We start from the raw sequence: 10,332 nt of genomic DNA, 5'->3' as shown, positions 1-10,332 counted from the left end.
CTATGTAGACCTGATTGCATCTCAAAGATTTATGTTTCCAAGAGATCATTTGTAACAGCAAAAGGCCAGCTAAGCTCTAGCTGCTTTGGTAAGCAGGGCACTCCAAAGCCTGTTCCTGCACACAGTGAAACACAGAACTCCAGCTAAAATTTCACTTTGGAAACTGAAGTAATTCACACAGCCTCACTATGCCAAGAGTGGCAACTCATTCAGTCTCCTAAGCAAAAGCATCCCTGAAGTTTGTGCCTTTCCAGTTCATTGTGAAAAGAAGCTGCATAAGGATTCTTTCTCTCCCATTCATTTCTATACAAACTGAGGCAGTAATATGTTTTAAGACTGTAATTCTCTATGTAGAACTGGTTCCTTCTTATCAATGATATGTGCTGCTAACAGTGAGTTATTAACAGAGCAAGGGCAGGTAAGCTCCAGCTGGCTTGGGAAGAAGGACTCTGCAATGCCTGAAAATACATACAGTGAAACTCAGAACTCCAGGCAAAAGTTCACTTTGGAATTACAGAACCCTACTATGTCAAAAGAGGCAACTATCGCAGTCTTATAAGAAAAAGCATCCCTGAAGTTTGTGTCTTTCCAGCTCTTTATGCAGAGAAACTAGATAAGGGTATATTCTCTCCCAGTAATTCATAAGTTAACTGAGGCAGAAATAAGTTTTAAGATGGCAGTTCTCTAAAGAGAACTCATTGTTTCAGATCAAAGATTTGTGTTTCTGAACATGGGATTTTAATGTACGAAGACCATGTAAACTCCAGCTCCCTTGAGAGACACTCCAATGCCTGTTTTCACATACAGTGAAAATAAGAACTCCAGCTAAAAATTCAATGTGGATACTGACGTAACTCACAGAGCCCCTTTATGACAAGAGTAACAAATCATGCAGTTCCATCCCAAAAAAGGATCCGTAATGATTGTGCCTTTCAATGTGATTGAGCCCTGAAACTGGAGAAGGTTTTTTTTTTCTCCTATTCCTTCCTATGGGCAACAAGGCAGTAATACGCTTTAAGCCTCCACCTGTCTAAGTAGAGGGATTGTTTACACTTGATGATTTGTGTTTCTAAGACTGAGTTCTTAAAGGAGAGAAGAAAGCTAAGCTGCAGTTGTTTTGGGAAGAAGGGCACTCCAATGCCTGATCCCGCATACAGTAAAACACAGAAATGTTAAAAATTGACTTTGGAAACAGAGTCATTCGCAGAGCCCAATTATGCCAAGAGTGACAACTCATGCGGTCTCCTAAGAAAAAGCATGCTTGAAGTTTTTGCCTTCCAGCTCGTTGTTCAGAGAACCTGGAGAAGTATTCTTTCCCATTAAATACTATGGGAATGGAGGCTGTAATATTTTAAGCCTCCATTTCTCTAAGGAGAGATGATTGTTTCTGCTTGATGATTTGTGTATCTATGGGTATATTCTTAACTGAGAAAGGCTAGCTAAGCTCCAGCTGGTTGGAGAAGCAGAGCACTCGAACACCTGTCCCCTCATACAGCAAACCATTGAACTCCAAATAAAAATTCACTTTGCTAACCCAAATAATTCACACTGTGCCAAGAGTGGTAACTCATGCAATCTGCTGAGGAAAAGCATACATGAATTTTCTGCCTTTCCAGATCATTACACAAATAAACTTGAGTAGGCTTCTTTCTCTTCCATTGATTTCTAGGGTAACCGAGTAGGTAACAACTTTTAAGACTTGAGTTCTCTAAGGAGAGCTGATTGTTTCTGCTCCATGATTTTTGTTTCAAAGGTGAGTTCTTGACAGAGAAAGTCCATGTAGGCTCCTGCTGCTTTGGAAGCAGGGCACTCCACAGCCTGTTCCCACATGCAGTGAAACACAGAACTCTGGCTAAAAATTCATTTTTGATACTGAAGTAGATAACACAGCTCTACTAGGCCAAGAGAGGCATCTCATACTGTCTCTTGAGAAAAAGCATCTCTAAATGTTGTGCCTTTGCAGCTCTTTCTGCAGAGAAACTGGAGAAGGATTCTTTTTCTCCCATTCATTACTATGAGCACCGAGGTGGTAATATGTATTAAGCTTCTTATTGTCTACGTAGAGCTAATTGTTTCTGCTTGATGATCTGTGTTTCTAAGAGTGAGTTCTTAATGGAGAGAGGAAAGTTAAGGTGCAGTTGCTTTGGCAAGCAGGTCACTCCAGTGACTGTTCCCACATTCAGCAAAACACAGATCTCCAGGAGAGTTGACTTTGGAAACCAATTTAATAACATGAGCCCCACTATGCCGAGTGGCAGCTTGTGCAGTTACCCACAAAAAAGGATCCTGAAGTTTGTTCCTTTCCAGCTTGTGGTGCTCAGAAACCAGAGAAGAATTCTTTCTCTCCCTTTTATTTCTGAAGGAACCAAAGTGGTAATACATCAATATCCTCCGTTTCTCTAAGGAGAACTCTTGTTTCTGCTCAAGAATTTCTGTTTCTAAGAGGGAGTTGTTAATGGAGAGATGAAAGCAAAGCTGAAGATACTTTGGGAAGCAGGACCCTTCAATGCCTCTTCCCACATACAACAAAATACAGTGATCAGGGTAAAAATTTACTTTTTTTCCCCTGGAACTGGAGATTGAACTTAGGCCCATGCACTTACCAAGGAAGTACTTATTCCACTGGGCCATCTCCCTGCCCCCCTTAAAAATTTACTTTAAAAACCCAATTAATTCATACTATGCCAAGGGCAGCAACTCATTCATTGTTCTAAGGAAAATCATTCCTGAAGTTTCTGCCTTTCCCGATTATTGTGCAAAGACACTTGAGAAGTATTTTTCTCTTGCATTCATTCCAATGGGTGCAGATGTGGTAATTCATTTTAAACCTCCATGGCTCTAAGGACGGGTGATTGTTTCTACTCCATATTTTTTATCAAGTGAGTTCTTTACAGGGAAAGGCCTGCTAAGCTCCAGCTTCTTTGGGAAGCTGGGCACTCCAATGCCTGATCATGCATACAATGAAACACAGAACTCTAGCCAAAATTTCACTTAGGGAACTCAAGTAATTCACACTGTGCCAAGAGTGACAATTCTTGCAGTCTCTTGAGAAAAAGCATTAATGAAGTTTGTGCTTTTCAAGCTCACTGGGCAGAGAAACTGGAGGATTATTTCTCTGTAATTCATTCCAATGGTCACTGAAGTGGGAATACATTTTGAGCCTCCAGTTATATAAGGAAAGCTGACTGTTTCTGTTTGATGGTTTGTGTTTCTGAGAGTAATATTTTCACACAGAAAGGCCAGCTAAGCTCCAGCTGCTTTGAGAAACAGGGCACTCTAATGTCCCTTACGGCAAGCAGCAAAACGCTGAATGCCAGATAAAAATTCACTTTTGAAACAAAAGGAATTCACAGAGTCCCACTCTTCCAAGTGTGTGAACTCTTGCAGGCTTTGGAGAAAAAGCATTCCTGAAGTTTATGCCTTTCCAGCTCATTGTGCAGAGAAACTTGAGGATTCTTTTTTTCTCATTAATTCCTTTCGAAAACTGGAAGTAGCACGTTTTGAGCCTCCATTTCTCAAAGTAGATTTGACTGTTTCTACTCAATGATTGGAGTTTCTAAGAGTGGCTTCTTAAAGAAGAAAGGCACGCTAATTTCCATCTGCTTTGGTAAACAGTTCACCTCAATGCCTGTTCCCACATACCGTGAAACGCTAAACTCCCCTTAATAATTCACTTTGGAAATTGAAGGAATTCATGGAGCTCCACTATGTCAAGAGTGATAACTCTCCCTGTCTACTAAGAAAAAGCATCCCTGAATTTTTTGTCTTTCCAGCTCTTTCTGTAGAGAAATTGGAGAAGAATTTTTTCTCTCGCATTCATTCCTATGGGAACAGAGTGGGGTTACAGTTTTAGCCTCCAGGTTTCTGAGTAGTGTTGAATGTTTCTGTTCCATGATTTATGTTTCTTTTTTATATTTTTCTTTTTTTCCATAATTTTATTGAGAAACAAATAGCAATGAGACAGTTTCAAACCAAATATTAGGACAGTTTCAATAATTAACACATTGCATACATTCTTCCTAGTGGTTAATTGCTGTACAAGATGTGGACTTGTTATGCTATTTACAAACACCATTAGAACAAATCCCTCTATTCATTAAGATAATGTAACTATATATCGATCCTAACCACTTTGAATACTCAGATTCAAAAAGGACATTCACTTATATATCCCCTTTTTTGTTAAGTTCCGTCACTTAAATATTATAGGTGTGTAAACTGAGCAAAATATTGTAAAAGAGTTCAGTAGTCCATAATAGTATTGGGTCTTCTGCTTCACTGGCAATGTCAGAAATTGTTGACATGAGTCCCCTACAGCCCAACATAACCCCATGGCTCTACTTCTTATACTTCGTTTTTATACTTTTCTGCTGGATGGTTAAGACCAAGGTAAAGCAGGACATATGCAACAATCGTTGTAGGTTTTGGGTCTGATCAGATCAGTGAAATACCCTCATGAATAGAAATCAAATTGCATGGGAAACAGTTGAAAGAATTAACAACTGGGACCTGCCCTCACTGAGATGTTTTTTCATGTCAAAAGAAATTACCAAAAAAGTGGAAAGGCAACCCACAAATTTGGAAAAAATCATGACAAATAAGTACTCAGACAAAGATATGCTCTCTAGAATTTATAAAGAACTAAAAAACGCTAGGGCCCCAAAATTTAAAGACCCATTCCAGAAATGGGCATCCGAGATGAGCACAAGCTTCTCAGAGGATGAAATTAAAGAAGCGAATAAATATATGAAAAAATGCTCCATATCACTAGCCATCTGCGAAATGCAAATTAAAACAACATGATTTATATTTTTCAGAGTTATTTCTTAAAAGAGAAAATACATCTAAGCTCCAGGTGTATTTGGAAGCAGGGCACTCTAATGCTTGTTCTTGCAAATAACAAAACACCTAACTCAGGCTAAAAATTCACTTTGAAAACCAAAGAAGGCCAGGAAGATGGCTCAGTAGAATCAATGCTTCCCTGGGAAGTGAAAGGGCCTCAGTCCAATCTCCAGTTCCACCAAAGAAAAAAGAAAAGAAAAGAAACAAGAAAGAAACTAAGCGCTTCGCTGGAAACCAAAGGCTTTCAAAGTCACACTATGCCAAGAGTGGCAATGCTTTCAGTCCCTAAGAAACAAGATAACTGAAATTTGTGCCTTTCCAGCTCCTTTGGCAAAGAAAATGGAGAAGGATACTTTCTCTGTGCTTCCTTCTATGAGAAGAGGGGAGTTAACATGCATTAACCTACAATTCTCCATGTAAATCTGTTTGGTTATGTTTAATGATTTGTCTTTCTAAGAGTGTGTACTTAAGGAAAAAGGCCAGGTAACCTCCAACTGCTTTGGGATGGAGAGCACTTCAATGCCTATTCTCACATAAAGAATAACACATATCTCCGTCTAAAAATTCATTTTGGAAACCAAAGTAATTCACAGAGTCCCACTGTACAAAAGTGGCAACTCATGCAGTCTCCAGAGGAAGAAAATACCCCAGAAGTTTATGCATTTCCAAATAGTTGTGCAGAGAACATGGAGAGGGATTCTTTCTCTCCCATTCATTCCTATGGGTACACATTCAATAACACGTTTTAAACATGCACTTCTCTAAATAGATCTAATTGTTTCTGCTTGTTGATTTCGGTTTCTAAGAATGAGTTCTCAAAAGAGAAATGTCAGCTAAATTCCAGCTGATTTAGGAAGCAGGGCACTCCAATGCCTGTTGTCACATACAGCTACACAAAAAGTCCCATGAATAATTCACTTTTGAAACTGAAGGAATTCACAGAATCCCACTATACCAAGAGTGGCGACTAGTGCATTCTCCTAAGAAAATGCATTGCTGCAGCTTTGTCTTTACACCATGTTGGGCAGAGAACTTTGAGATGGCATCTTTCTCTACTTTTCATTCCCGAGGAAAACAAGGGAGTATCACATTTTAAGCCTCCAGGTCTCTAATTAGAGCTGATTGTTTCTGATGGATGGATTGTATTTCTAAGAGTGATTTCTTTCTTTCTTTCTTTTTTTTTCAGAACTGGGGATTGAACTCAGGCCCTTGCACTTGCCAGAGAAGTGCATATTCCACTGAGCCATCTCCCCGGCCCCTTAAGAGTGATTTCTTGAAAGAGAAAGGCCAAATATGCTCCAGCTACTTTGGTAAACAGGGAATTCCAGTGTCTCTTCCCACATACAGAGAAACACATATCTCTACCTTATAATTCACTTTCGAAATAGAAGAAAATCACAGAGCCCCATTATGCCAAGAGTGGAACCTCTTGCAGTCTCCAAAGAAAATGTATCATAGAAGTTTGTGATATTCCAGCTCATTGTGCCGAGAAACCCTAGAATTATTTCTCTCTCATTCATTCCTAGAGAACTGGGAAATTAACACTTTTGAGCCTCCATTTATCAAAGTAGATCTGACTGTTTCTACAGAACAATTTGTGTTTCTAACAGTGATTTCTTAAGGGAGAAAGGCCAGCTAAGTTTGAGCTGCTTTAGGAAGCAGGGCACTCCAATGTTTGTTCCCACATACAGTGAAAAACAGGTCTTTGACTAAATATTCATTTTGGAAACCAAAGAAATTGACAGTGCTCAACCAAGCCAAGAGAGGCAACTCTTGCATTCTACTATGAAAAATCATCCCTAAAGTTTGTGCCCTTTCAGCTCCTTGTGCAGAGAAACTGGAGAGGGATTTTTTCTCCCATTAATTCCCTTGGTAACAGGGGGGAAAACACCTTTTACATAAGCCTATAGTTCTCTAATTATAGCTGATTCATTCCGCTGGAAGACTTGTGTTTCTAAGAGTGATTATTTAAAAGCAAAAGGCCAGGTAGGCTCCAGCTGTTTTGGTAAAAAGGGCAATTCAATGACACTTCCAACATATAGAAAAATTCATATCTCTATACAAAAATTATTTTTAAAATGAAATAATTCACAAAGCCCCATTTTGTGAAGATTATCACCATTTGCAGTCTTCTAAGAAAACACTGCCTGAAGTCCGTGCCTTTCCAAATCTGGGCAGAGAAACTAGAGAAGGAGTATTTCTCTACCTTTAATTTCTATGGGAACCCAGGATGTAACAGATTTTAAGCCTTCATGTCTCTAAGTAGAGGTGATTGTTTCTACTTGCTTATTTGTAATTCTAAGCGTGATTTCTTAAAGGAGAAATACCAGATTAGTGCCACCTGCCTGGGGAAACAGGGCATTCCAATGCCTTTTCACATGTACAGCAAAACACAGATGACCCTCTAAAAATAACTTTGGAAAGAGAAGGAATTCACAGTGCTCCACTGTGCCAAGAGTGGCAACTCATGTAGTCTTCTGAGAAAAAGTTTGTGCCTTTTCAGCGCCTTGTGCACAGAAACTGGAAAAGGACACTTTCCCATTTATTCCTATGGGATCCAAAGTAGTAACACCTTATAAGCCTCCCAGTCTCTAAGAAGAGATTATTATTTCTGCTCCATTATTATGTTTCTAAGAGGGAGCTCTTAAAAGAGAAAGGCGAGCTAAGTGCCACCTGTTTTGTGAAGCAGGGCACTCCAATGCCTGTTCCCACATACAGCAGAACACTGAAATCTGGTTAAAACGTCACTTTGGAAACCGATGTAATTCACAAATCCCCACTATGCCAAGAATGTCAACTCATGCAGTCTCCTAAGAAAAATAGTCCCTGAAGTTTGTGTCTTTCCAGTTAGTTGCACAGATAAACTAGAGAGGGACTCTTTCTCTCCCATTCATTCTCATGGGAATCCTCCTTGTAACATGTTTTAAGTCTTCCGGTCTCTAAGTAGAGGTGACTATTTCTCCTGGATGATTTGTGTTTCTTGGAGTGAGTTCTTTAAAGAGAAATCCCAGCTAACCTCTAGCCACTTTGGGAAGCAGGGCACTCCAATGCCTTCTCCTCCGCAAAACAGTGAACAAAGGCTAAAAATTCATAGTGGAAACCAAAGGAAATCAAAGAGCCCAACTATGCCAAGTGTGAGAACTCTTGCAGTCCCCTAAGAAAAAGTATCCTTGAAATTTTTGTCTCTTCAGCTCACTGTGAAGAGAAACTGGAGAAGGATTCATTCAGCAATTCATTTGTATGAGAACTGGGCCTTTAACATGTTTTAGTGTCCATTTCTCTAAGCAGATATGATTCTTTCTTCTCATATCTGCTCAAATCAAAAATGATTTATTTTTCTAACAGTGTATTCTCATAGGAGAACGTCTAGCTGTCCTCCAGGTGCTTTGGAAAGCAGGGCACTCAAAGTCCTGTTTCTGCATACAGAAAACACTGAACTCTGGCACCACTATTGCAATAGTCACAACTCATGCAGTCTTCTAAGAAAAAGTGTCCCTGAAATTTGTACTTTTCTAGGTCATTGTGCAGAGAACCTGAACAGAGATTCTTTCTCTCCCATTCACTGCTATGCAAAATGAGATGGTAACTTGCTTGATACCTCCAAGTCTCTCAGTAGAGTTGACAGTTTCTGTTGCATGATTTATGTTTCTAACAGTAATTTTTTAAAAGAGAAAGGCCAACTAAGTTCTAGTTACTATGGTAAGCAGGACACTGCAATGTCTGTTTCTGCATATAGTGAAACAGTTAATTCTGGCAAAAATTCACTTTTGAAAGTGAAGGAATTCACAGAGCCCCACTATGCTGAGTGACACCTCTTACAATTTCTTTAGAAAAAGATGCCTGAAGTTTGTGATTTTCCACCGTGTTGTGCAGAGAAGCTAGAGAAGGGTGTTTTCGCTCTCATTCAATCCAAGGGAAACAGAGGAAGAAACACATTAGAAGACTTCAGTTCCCTAAGTAGAGCTGTTTGTTTTGGCTCAATGACTTGTGATTCTAAGGGTGAATTTTAATGGAGAACAGCCATCTAATCTTCAATTTCTTTGGGAACTAGGGTACTCCCAGGCATGTTCCCGCATATAGCAAAACACAGATCTCGGTCTAAAAGGTCACTTTGGTAACTGAAGAAATTCACAAAGCCACATTATGCCAAAACTGGTAAGACATTCAGTATGGTAAAAAGCATGTGGGAAAATTGTCACTTTCCAGTTTGTTGTGCAGAGAAACTGTATAAAGGAGATTTCTCTCCCATTCATTACTATATGAGCACATGCAGAAACACATTTGAGCCCTCCATTTCCTTAAGTAGAGCTGCTTGTTTTTGCACGTATCATTTGTGTTGTTAAGGATGATTGTTAGACAGAGAAAGCTAAGCTCCAGGTCCTTTGGGAAGCAGGATAAGAAATGCTTTTTCCTGCATACAGTGAAACACAGAACTCTGGAGAAAAAGTCACTTTGGTAAGCAAGGAAATTAACAATGCCTCAGCAAGGAAATTAACAATGCCTCACTATGCCAAGAGTGGCAACTGTTTCAGTCTCTTAAGGAAAATCACCTGTGAATTTTGTGACTTTCTGGCTCCTTGTGCAGACAAACTGGAGAAGGGCATTTTCTCTCCCATTAATTCCTATGGAAACATGCAAAAACAGGTTACAAGACAGCAGTTCCCTAAGTAGAGCTGTTTGTTTCTGCTCCATGATTTGTGTTTGTAAAGTGAGTTCTTAAGAAAGAAGTGCCAGCTGAGTTCCACCTTCTTTGGGAAGCAGGGCACTTCAGTTACTGTTTCCACATATAGCAAAACACAGAACTAAAGTTAAATGATCAGTTTGGTACCCAAGTAATTCACAAACCCCACAATGCCAAGAGTGGCACTTGTTCAATCTCCTAAGAAAAAACATCTGTGTAGGTTATGAGTTCCAGCTCACTGTGCACAGAAACAGGAGAAGAGTGTATTCTCTTCAATTCATTCCTATGTGCACAGAGGCAGAAACACTTTTGAAAAATCCATTTTCCTAAACAGATCTACTAGTATCTGATCCATGATATGTGTTTCTAAGTTTGAGAACTTTAGGGAGAATAGCCAGCTAAGCTCCAGCATCTTTCTGAAACAGGGTACTCCAATGGCAGTTCCTACATACAGTGAAAAACAGAACTCTGGCTAAAACGTCACTTTGGCAACTGAACTAATTCACAAGGGCCCACAATGCCAAGACTGGCAACTCTTTCAGTGTGCTAAGAAAAAGCATTCGGGAATGTTGTGATTTTCCAATGCATGGTGTAGAGTCACTGGGGAAGTGTGTTTTCTATCCCAATCATTACTATGGGAACTGAGGCTGGAATATGTTTGAAGACTCCAGTTCTCTAAGTAGAGTGCTTGATTCTGCTTCCTTATTTGTTTCTATTTTATTTTATTTTCAAAGTTTTATTGATAAACAGCAATGAGACAGATTCAAATCATATCGGAAGTACTGTTTCAACAAATAATACACTGCATA

This window comes from Octodon degus, unplaced genomic scaffold (genome assembly GCF_000260255.1).
Source record: "Octodon degus isolate 3935 unplaced genomic scaffold, OctDeg1.0 scaffold00115, whole genome shotgun sequence".
Lineage (NCBI taxonomy): Eukaryota > Metazoa > Chordata > Mammalia > Rodentia > Octodontidae > Octodon > Octodon degus.
Note: the sequence above shows the minus strand (reverse complement) of the source record.